Raw genomic sequence first — 12,280 nt, forward strand, 5'->3', positions numbered from 1 at the left:
GTTTGGGCAGAAGCTAAGGTGATTTGTAGAGGCCAAAAAACTTGACAACAACGAAGACATGCATTCATTTACCTGACATAAATGGAAAGAAGGAAAGAAAAGCAAAGATGTGCAAAGACATCTTTGGAGAGTTGCAAGAGCAAATCTAATCTGTTACTTCTGTGTATAAAGTTTTATAGTAAAAGGCGTATTCTTTTCTTTAATTTATTCAAATAAGGCGTATCTTTGCTCCTCCAACCAGGAGCTATCTCTGACCCTCTCTCAAGCCAGAAACCCCTGCCGTGTTTACGGCCTTTCACAGATGAGTGTGAAAAGCTGGAACTTCTACTGTATTGTTTTCCCACAGACAAAAGGCAGTTCAGACGATCCTAGCAAACCATCTGCTGTAACTACAGGTAACATAAAGGTCAAAAAGTCAGAATACATTACTAAATTCAAAACCACAATTAGGCCATTTGAATCAAGACATGTTAAGTTTTAAAACTAGCTTATTTTAAATTTATTTTCTCAACAAAGGTTAGGATCTTAAGTTTTAGTTTTTAATAAGAAGCCCGATCTGCGGGGTCTATTCTTAGGATTTCTTAGTTGTTGTGTCATAATAATGCATTAAAGTACAAAATCTGATATTTTTTAAAGGGGACAATCAACACTTTACCGGTGGGGCTTTGTGGGATCCGTATAAGAAGTTAGTATGTTACCTGAATACCATTATGACCAAAGTGATGATGATTTACGGAGGAGCTAAGAATAAAGCATAACAATATATGGCCGTAAACTTTATTTATTAAATTTGTCACCATGTCGTGTGAAAGAAATAAAAAAATATGAAATCAAGCTCCTTCCAGTGCCGTTGACAAAAATACACCCTCTTGGTCAAAAACAACCAATCAGAGCCAGAAGGAGGGTCTTAGCGCTGTAAATCATGCTCATGTTCACATTTTTAAAATGTCTTGTAGCTCCAGCGTTAAATTTTAAAGTTTCTTGATCTTTGAGAATGTGTTCTTGCATTTTTATGCCATTTCCATAATATTTCTTGAAAATGGTCTCAAAGCAACAATATTATCATTTATTGCAATAATAATTTATCGTCCAGCAAAAGCTGTTATCGTGACAGACCGTCTGTAAATAACCCCAAATCAGGCTCCTTTCTTGTTGTATCACCTCTTATACAACGCTTGTTGCCTTTACTTTATTTTATTTGTATATTTATGGTTGATGCTTTTATTTTGATAAGACAACTTCCTCTGTACATATGCTATAGATCGGCAGCTCAACGACAGAAAGGAAGTTGCAACAAAGTGTTAAAATGCATCTTGTTATTAGTGGCCCCCTTGGGCACAAGGTTCATCTGTTTTGTAGATGAGGATATTTCGACTGAAATTGTGAATTTGTTTTATGAATACTAGAGTATAGTTTCTGAATAAGAGTTGATGTTTTAGTAGTGAACGTTATTTTTTGGTTCAAACGTTACCGTTATAAGAGCGTGCTTTGTAGCTTACACTGACTCTTTTGTGTTTGTACAAACAGCTCTTCAGGTGAAACTCTGGGTTTATTCCAATAAACCTGGCTGTTCATCAGTAAAGCTTCATTTGGGGGGTCTGCTACACCTGCTGCCCATCCATAGATCCATTTACCTGCATAACTGTCAACCAGTGATTAAATCTTTTCTGGAGGTTGATAATACCAAATCTAAATCCTGCCTCTGTCTCTACAGTCAGCAGAAGAAAAGTCTGTGTGGGTCCAATTATGAGCCTCTTTTCAGTACTTGTCTGTAAAGTCAGCGCCTGACTCACAGTTCCATTAGTCTTTGTTTTACTTGTGTAGTTCTTTAAAAGTGACACAATATGATTGTTGATATCGGAGGGCAATTATTTCCTTTGAACGTTTCAGCTGAAGTCTTCGGCGGACTGCTGAGACGGTTCGTTTTAGCGGAGGAAATGTTCCTGAAGAATATTCAACTCTTCATTATCACCAGCCAAACTCTGTGTGCTTGCTTCCTGTTGGACTCTGTGCCGGTTCTGGCTTTCAGAACCTTTTCACTAAAAAGAGTCGCTATCTCACTTAAGAAGATGAAACACTGTGACCAACATTTAAGACACAAAAATCGCTGCATTGGACGGTTTAAACGTTGAGTGCAAAGCAGATTTTGATGATAGTTTTGTGTTTTTACATCTGCAACCAACTCCTTTCACAGTCGAATTGCTCTCTCTTCGCCATATGGAGCTCTCACTCACTCACACGGCTGTTTCTTTTTTCTGTAGCCCTCAGTGTTACACACTGATAAGAGAGGGGCGGTGGTGGCAGTTTTTAACTTTAGCACAAAAACAACGTGTAAATGATGTATTTCTCAATGTGTGAAGCTCATATTTCAAACCAAAGCTCAATCTTTTTTCCAAATCCTAATTGGTAAAACTATAAATTAAATGACAACAAAAGAGACTCTTCTCAAATGTCATAAAGTGTCTGAACAGAGTTTATTTGTTGTCTTATCTGGTGATTGCATCAACCAATCAATCGTCAGCTTATGTGACTAAAACATGACAAGTCGGTCTGAAAATAGAGGCTTTTTCTATAAGTATTCAATAACAGGTGAAGAATAACACTCTTCAGTGTGGAAGTTGCTACAAAAGGAGGAATAGTTTGACAGCGTTTGCTCTCCATCTCACACACACATGCAGGAATCTGCTTTTGCTCCAATATGAATACCTGATGTTTGTTCACAAGTAAAAATCTGGGAAAAAATAAATCCATTTCATCTTTTGAAGAGAAATCTCTGTGAAATCATTTTTCGTTCACTTTGTGCATCAGATTGTTGTAAATTTGGGGAGCAAATTCCTACTTCAAATCGCAGTAAAAACTTTTCTTTTTATGTTTTGCCCAGGTGCTGAATTTATAAGTCTGTTTGAAGATTTTATGGCCAGATTTGGTTTGAAAATAGTTGGTTTTTCACATCTGGTTTGTAAAACAGACAGCTGAGGGCTCGCTGCAGCTGCAGGTGGCTCAGGCATGCGCGACCCGAATGGTACGAGAACATTTCTGCTGCATTTTACCTGTTTTACAGAAAGTCAGAGAAATGTTATTACACTTAGAAGAACAGATCTAGATCCTGTTCGTTTTACCTAGAAGTGGGTAAAGCACCCAAAAACTTTACTCAAGTAAGAGTAGCACTACTGTTATTCAAGTAAGAATAAAAAAGTATTTGGCAAAAAGTGTGAATTATCAATCATTTAATGTTTAAAAATGGACCAAAATGTAAAGCTAAGTGGAAATTTTGGTATTTTAAGGACTAAAATTACAGTTATTCATAAAAAATAACAAAATCAGGCAAAAAAAAGTTTTTCCAAATCAGTTTCTTTCAACAAAAAACTTGTTTGTTTTCATTCAGTGGGAAGAAAATTCAGAAATATTTCTAAAGAAAGAGTAAATAATAAAATTTATAATAGAATTTTATTTTATTTTAGTAATAACATTATTAGTAGTAATAAAAAAATAATGGTAATACAATAAAAATAGTATTATAATATATAGTATAACAATACAATATTATATATTTTTATTATTATATAATAATATCAATTATTATCATTAAATTATAAATAAGTCATAATAGAATTACTCCAGTAAAAGTAAAAAGTCTCCAGTACTTTACTCTTTTTAAAAACTAAAAGTTTTTGTCTGGTAAAAAAAGTTACTGAAATGAATATAATTGAGCAAATATAACAATTTTCTACCAAACTCTGGTGTTTGGAAAGTGTCTGTTCTCCAAATGTCTTAGATGTCAAACTTGCAGCTCTTTATGACACAGCAGATGAATTTTACCAATTCACATATAATCCCTGTGTTTTGGTCAGTCGTATGAAGTTTACACCATGAAATGAATCAGCTGAGTAGATTTAACCCAGATGTTGACATTCTTCTACGCTCCAGAAACGGCTGGTAACTTAAGGCGAGCGTGTCTGCAGATGTAGAGTCTTCCCTGGCACATCCGTTTGGAGTGACAGGTTGCCATTCTGAATTAACCTAATAAAAAATAACCTCCACTTCGCCTGCAGAACTGACATATTGCATATGCGGATGCAGGAGGAGCAGTAATTTATTTCTTCACAAGGGGTCACTTGTATTTTTAATAATTCATCCAGCATATGTTGAGATGTCAGCTACTGCGCTTTGATCAAAAACTTGGCTGTCACTCGCTGAGCCATCAGTTTCCAGTGAAAGTATTTGGACTTCGGCACACACCTGCCATGCATGTGTTACAAAGCTTCCCTTTCACAACACTCAGAGGTGAAGCTACCTTAAATTCCTGCTTGTTATCGTGTTCACATCTGCAACACACATAGATTTCCTCCGATTTTCATGAAGTAAGTAGTAGGTGCTGCAGTATTTTCACAACTTCTTTGGATATCTGGCCAACTTTAACTGTTCTGCCTTGGGCTTAGTTTCTTCGTGGTGCCCATAAAGGACTGGAACAAATTTTCTTTGCAGCTAAATGTCAAATTAGGGTCACTCCTTCCTCCCCCACAGTTCCAGATTGAGTGGTTCTTTGTGCTATAATCCTAAGAGGGGGTGTATTTTCATTACACTACGTATGCTTCTTGTATGTCCATTTAAATTTGATAAATATTTAGATGTAAGAGATAAAATGTAACACAGCCAGCATTGTAATGAGGGGGTGACACTATCAAAATAGTTAAAAATGTGCAAGACTCTGTAAGATCATGTCTAAGCGAAACCAGAGTTCAAGAGAGGAGATAAAACCAAGTCCAGCACCAAACTGTAAATGGCTGCACTAAACATTTAAGTGACTCTCAAAGACATGACATTAATAAAAGTTACAGCAGCTTTACATTGAAAAAACTAGACCTGATCTGAGTTCTTCATTATTGTTTTGCAATGCTCCATTTTATTTGTTAGATTGTGAAAACCCAGCTGTTGTTGTGCTGTGTTTCATCAAGTGACAACCATGTGGAATAACCTGAAGTTTGGATTGAAATGTGACAAAATTAGAAAAAAATTAAATGAAAATATTTGCTGTATTTTGGCATCTATCATTTTTTTAATATAAATTTTTACCCTGAAAGTATAAACAGTTTCTTTAACAGATAGTTTTAAGCATAGATGAGTAACCCTTCTATGTTTGTCTCAGGTCCATTAGGTTGACTTCAGGACAGACACATTCAGGTTCATTTTATTCTAACAAAGGAGAAAATCAAGATGGTGGTTATCATTAAGCCAGCAGCTTCTGCCCCTGTACATTAAATAAAATACAATAAATAATCCTAAACAAACTACAAGCAAAAGAAGTTAGCAACAGTTAGCGTTTGTAAAATTAATTGCTAACATGGACAACATTAATAACTACAGTTAAGAACATACACAAAACATAGCAAATTTACTCATGAAACACTGTGTATTATTACAGTTATCTAAAATGTATGTTAAAATATAATATTTGTAAAGAAAACGCAGAGGTGACTCTAACACAAACCGCAGTTACCAACGGCAACAGAGAAAGGGGGAGGAGCCGTCAGTTACCGGTTGCTATGGTAACCACCAACTGCCAAGAGCAGCATAACGGAGCGTAAAACACCAATAAATGTCTGGAGAAACAACTTCCTCACTAAACAAAGTAAATTCAAAGCATTAATAAACTAATTTTGACTAATTTCACATTTATAATATTGTTAAAATAAAACCCTGTTACATATATAACGATATGAAAAACACTGCATATATCTGATTGGTGAATAAAACCCTCTCTTACGGAGATGAAAAAGAAAGAATGTTAAAGCTTGTCTATTGAACAGAGAATATTTTTCTTATAAATTTGAATTGAACTTTTTCACTCTCAGTTATGCATTTAGATCTTAAATTTAACCCAACTTGTCTGTACTTACAGTGCATATAAAACTCCTTCTGTGCAATTACAGCTCTACTCTGTTCTGTACATCAGATGTTTTTGTGTCTTCAGGCTTTCTTACGTAATGTGATGAAAAAAAAATCCATTAGAAATTAGTAGATCTTGTCTCAGCACTAAATAAAGTAGAGACAATCAGTGTTAAAACCCAATTTGTGCTGCAGTTTCTTTCCTTCTGGCTGTTTTGGATGTATAGTGAAGACAAACTAACCTCATGAGTAATCTTGTAATTTTCCAGGAGTAATTTTTATGCCTTTTACTCACATTTATGTATTTGTTGCTACTGCTATTGAATGCCAAGTCAAACCAGAAGCAGTACAACAAAAGGAAGTGGATCAAAGAGGAAAACTCTTTATTTTCACGTTCTAATTAAATGATGCAAAACAATATTTTTATTAGTTGTTACCCCTTTTTTTTAAACCAACCAGGCACTACTTCAATGTCAAATCTTACAGTTACCCTGAACATTTTTGTTCTAAAATAATTAGACAGCAAACAGACGTTTATATTTCTCACAAGGTGTTGAAAGGTAGTTGGAGTAAAACTTTGGGTTTCCATGGCAACAAGCCTGCACAGATACAATATCCAGGCTGAGAAGCAAAAGAGGAAAAAGACAAATTTATGAAAATGACTCTATCTGCCTTCCTTCTGGTGTTTTCTTTTTACTACCGCATACTGAGTAATCACAAATTTAAATTCTGCTGAACGCTAAAGCCATTTATGACTTACAGGCCCGACAAAAGTGAGACGTACCAGTAGAGACAAAAGGCGAGGCTAATGCAAAATACAATCTGTGCTTAGCAAATCCCACAATAAATATTCATTTATCCAGCTAAGCTAAACGTAGTGGGTTTAAAATAAAAATAAAACATCTGATTAAACAAACCAACTACCATCCATTTCATCTGGTTGACACAACAGGAAGCTGAACATCAGCTTTACATTTACAGCAGAATGACGGGAAAAGTAAATAATTAGGAGATCAGAAAGGTCTAAGGACCATGCATTAATTTAAAAATAGAATAGTTGAGTCAAACCTTCTGCAAACAGAAGACAATTCATATAATAAACTGACAGTTTTTCAGTTATTGAGCCACAAAGTGAAAGGCAGTGTATGTTTATGAAAAGATTAGATTTGTGCCATGATTTCAGTGATGACATATCTGATACATTTAACTTCTGGTTTCATCATTAAAATGTGTGAAACAGACTTTTAAACCAAATCTTTGTAGTTCACATGGTAGTGCAAAACATTTCTGTTAATATGCCTAAAAATCTTAAAAACATCTCGTTTTTATTGCAAACTGCTCTTGTGCCTCTCCATAATTTGGCTTTTGTTTGTTTTTTAGCTTTTATCTTAGAATAAATAAAGAAGAGAAGAAAACGGCAGGATTTTAGGGGTGTGTAGTTACAAGCAGTTTTTCACCTTGACTCTGGTCTGCTGTCAGAATCAACTGTTTCTGTTGTGAACATAAGCAGTGTGCAGCCTTCAGAAATGAAAAACCTTCTTTTTTTTATAAACATCTTTCAAGCAGACAGGTGGCGAGATTTTGGTATTGAAAAAGATGTCTTCCAAAGTGTTTGTCGAACTTTTGAACTCCTAATACTTGAGCCTTACTTGAGTTTTTGTGTGTTTATTGTTGCAGCCAGCAGAATTTCTTATTCTGTTTGTTTAGTTCATCTTGTCTGCTTTTATTCACTGCCTGAGACATCAGAAGAGATCTTAGGAATCAAGGATTTCCAGAGACTGGGGCATGTATTTAACAAATATCTTCATTGAGACAACGGCAGTGGGTTTCTCCTTCTGCTACGTCGTTCACGGGGTTAACACCGCCAACCGGTTCTCTTTCATTTGTGATTTTAAAAGGAATGTTCTTCATAGAACTGATCAAAAATGCTTTTACTGTTGAGTTTTTTCTAATTATTTAAGATGCATGCATCAAATATCTTCAACACAAATGAACCATATGCCCTATTGGTACATTATAATACAAATTCAACAATTACACAGAAGTCAACAAATGTCTGATATATGAAAGTATTTTTGCACCTCAAAGTTTTCATTAACATCGTTGTTACATAATTTATACAAGTGCTGGAAGGCAGCAGCAGCAGCAATAACCCAATAAAAATGTTACTTCATTCAATGCAGACACTCTGTCTGCAGTGACGCAGATTCGCTCACATCATGATGCTGAATGCTTGAAGTTCTTATTGGCTACATTCACACAGCAGGCAAATGTGACGCAGATTAGTGTGCATTAATGTTTGCATTATTGTTGGTCACAGAGGATGTTTGTGCCTATTGAACGACATTTTGTTTAAAAAAAAAACAGTTCGAACTCAGAAAACCCAAAAGTCTTAACAAAATCTGAACAATTTACAAAATGTGAAGTAAAAATAATAATAAAAAAAGCTTCAGTTGTATTTATTTCATTGAAAAGATAGTAAGGATTGTTTTTTTAAAGTTTCATTTGTATGGTATTTGCCTTTCTGACTGGACTTGTTATAAAACAAAATTCAGATTTTTTGCACATCTTTACCAACTGTGCCAATAAATTTGTCCACTTGCAGCATTTCTGGTCGTCAGGATTTAATCTGTTGGTAATGCCTACTTTGAATTAACAAGCCTTATTTATTTATTTAATGAATATGTTTATTGTTTTCAGCATTTCTCTTTGTTTCAGTCACTGAGCAGTCCAGCATTAACCGTTCAGCTGCATAAAACAACAGCTACGTCTTACTAGAACAACATGTTATTACAGAATAACTTTAATCGGTTTATGTGTTCAGTTCCTGCAGACGCCGGTTGATCAGCACCTGATCAGTGAAACTCTACAGGATTTCTACTTAAAAAGTTGTAATCTTACAGCTTGTTTGTCGCTGCTGCTTAATGTTCATACAGAGCATTTGACAAAAGAACAACACATTTCTCATTTCTGTACATTTCTATTTTTTATGTCTGAGTGTATTCACATAAATACCAACCGATCCCGATGAAAGTCTGAATATAAAACTACTTTATATTCTTCTGCTTGAATGACTACAGAAATGTGAAAATGATTCTGTCTGTGTCTGAAAGCGGTGATTTAAATCTTATCAAAAATCCATTAGGGAGAAATGTGACTTGTTGGTTTCAGATGATGTAAATATGTGTAACTGCATGGAAAGTTCTGTCAGAATTGATCTCTGAGCTCATTTAGAAAAAAAAGATCATGCGGTGATTGATCTGAAGCTAATTTTTAGCTACAGTCTTTTAAATTACTTTACCTTTGCAACCACACAATCCAGGAAACATCTTTTTCTTGACTTTTCAATGATTTTTTTTTCTCCGTAGCAAATGATTTGTAAAATGTGAGGCAGGTAAAACTAATCATGCCGAACCAGAAGACAAGATGCACCAATCAAGAACCCAAAAATTCATGTTAACTTGTACCACCCTTTTTTTTCTCTTGGTCATAAAAGAGCTTTTGTCGCTTTTTAATTAATTATCAGGTTGTCCCACTTATCACAGTAGAGCCTAATTAAACTCCCCATTTGCATTTGTGCTCAATGGACGTTTGATTAATACAGGCCTTTTGTGGATAATTTGGATAATATGTACCACCAGAAGCAGAAAATACATCTGTTCTCTGAATCATAAATCTGAGCTTCTGAATGATCATTAGGTTGAATCAGCACAGTCTGTTCATTTAGGCTTCAATCAGTCATTTTAGTTGCTCTGATCAGTGAGAGCGTCGTCTAAATCAACCGGGTTTGTCCCAGAACCGAAGTTAAAACACAAACTGCAGGGAAGGAAAAGCGCGCAGTCTCAACTCTGACATCTGAGCTCTCTCACAGGTAAGTTTGACACTGTGTACAAAGTGCTAAATTACCTGCCAAACACCCAGATATCCCACCTCCTATTTTCTGCAATGCATGGGGTACAATTCACACCTGTGAAGTGGGTTTATTTTCCCACTCAGTGTCTGTCTGTGCTATGAACCCCGGTGTGCAGAGAGCGGCGAAGAATTTCAGCAAAACCTTGAACAGAGCGAGCGCTGAGCTGCACTCTGGCTTGTTTTAAAGGATACTCTGTTTTTTCTTACTTCCTATATGCCACGGCTATTTATTTTTGTAAAGTTCAACAAGGTGATATTTTCTAAAGCATTTAATGTCAACACAAAACAAAAAAGTTTTTATCCAAGAGACTCCATGAGGAAGAAGATTTCCTCATGCAATCTGACAAAAAGATTGATAGCAATCCTTTTTTTGACAAGCTGATTCCCTGATGTCATAATGATAAACACACAAAGCTACATTTTAGCAGCTTAAAATGCAAACTTTATACGTTACAGGATATTATAATTTTTCATTTAATACCTTTCAGACTAAACAAGTGAAAATATGGAACTATTTGGAGAGCTAGAGACTGTATTTACACCTTGAAAATGTATTTCTATAACGAACAAACTTTACTCTGGAGTTCCTAAACTTTCTGAAAAAGTTTGAGAAACCATGAAATTAATGTCACTATTTTCTGTAGAGTGAAATAAGCTCAGAACTACACAATACTTTGTGTTTGTCACATAAATGACCAATAACATTAAAGTTAGTGGTTGCAACATGGCAAAAATTTGAAAACTTTCAACTTTTCAGTACAGTTAGCTGAAATTAAAGTTACATTTGTGGATTTTCAGAGACTGCTTTGGAAGAAAACTGCAGCAAGAGTGATTTCCTTGTGTTCACAAATTGATAAAGAGAAATAATTCAAGAAACTCTGTTGCAAGAAAATACGTATTTAATAATTAAAAAAATTATGTGATGTGGTGTCACTGTTTTTTATCGAACAATGGACCATTGTCTATTAACAATCGACCCTTGTCTATTTGCAGTGCAGAATACGGAGATTTTTCTGTAAAACGTAACTCCAAATTATTTGCAAAAAAATTCGTCTGTTTGCAGATTTTTTTTAAAGCGTATCAGAACATGTAAGTATAAAATTTTCAAAGACTGCAAACCATAATAATACTTTTTTTTTTTACTTTTTTTTATTAAATTATTGAAGCAAATCAACCTTTTGCAGTTTTTTAGATGCTCATTTTCTTCAGTTTGATAGTTCTCTAAAATGTTCAGTGTTGGATGTAAAAACCACAAAAAGTCCTTTAGGCTCAGTGTGTTTGCAATGTTTATTTTAATATTTATAGCAGCACGTTTGGCTTGAGGGAATCTGAAGGTCCATTTATCACAGTAATGAAACAAGAGCTGCCTTTTGCTTGAAGCTACAACAGCAGATGAATTGTTGGGCTGATGATGTAACCAATTAATATCTTCTCTCATCAAAAGTTGCCTAATTATATTTTATTACTGGATACATAACATATAATTAGTCAGGGCCACGATGCTTAATCTTGGGTAAAGACGAGTGCTCTCAGTAATGTGTCCGTCATCAACAGCCTGCGTGAGATTAAAGGAAGTTTAATGCATGCATCTGCAAGGGAAGTTGATGCTAAGCCACCGCCTGGCTGAACGCGGGGAATTAGAGAAAGAATTGCAGGTCCTTTGATCGGATTAATGTATCTAAGTGTTTATGACTCAGGTGCCCCACCGTCTGAAGTCTACGCTATTATTTCCTCTGATTACTGCATTGTTAGCTCACTCTTTCAGCTGATGGTGAGACATTCTGGTGACAAAGTGAAGCAAAACTTTTTCCTCCTCAACTTAATAACACGGCCAGATTAGTGATGCATATTTAGCGGGACGCCAGATGACACGAACATTGTTCCAGGCTGTGCTCGCTGCAATCCACCCCGACTTCAAAAACTGCCCCCATTTCAGAAATTTATTAAGGGATTTGTATTTCTAATGACACCTGCACCCTGCTACCAGAGCAACGTAAATAATCCCATCACAGAGTCCCCACTCATCAGCGACAGGCTAATCCCTTGTTTAAGGCAGTAACACCGACCCCACCCATTAATACTGCCCTCATAAAGACACGGCTTTACATATATTATGGAGTTATAATGTGGCGAACGCTTACAGCCGAGTCGAGAAATCTTTCTCTCTGCTCCGAGAACATGTCACCTCTGCTGGTTTTTATAAAGGGTTTTGCCTCAACACGTCACACAGCTTTCACATGCATGAGAAATAAATAAAAAAAACTTTAAACTCTTAACATAGTGATGTGTTAAGATGAAGTTAGGGGAGTGAAATATAAAACCAAGTCAACAGGGTTTTTAGTCCTGGGGGTGAAGCATCATAAAAAATAATAATTTGGGTGCAAAAAGTGAGAATACTTTTGTTAAAACACTTTAAATATCAGCTAAATGCAGAACTAAACCAATAGATGCAACAAAGGTTTTCATAACTTTCCTCCTTGTC

Source organism: Poecilia formosa, unplaced genomic scaffold (genome assembly GCF_000485575.1).
Source record: "Poecilia formosa unplaced genomic scaffold, Poecilia_formosa-5.1.2 Scaffold336, whole genome shotgun sequence".
Classification (NCBI taxonomy): domain Eukaryota; kingdom Metazoa; phylum Chordata; class Actinopteri; order Cyprinodontiformes; family Poeciliidae; genus Poecilia; species Poecilia formosa.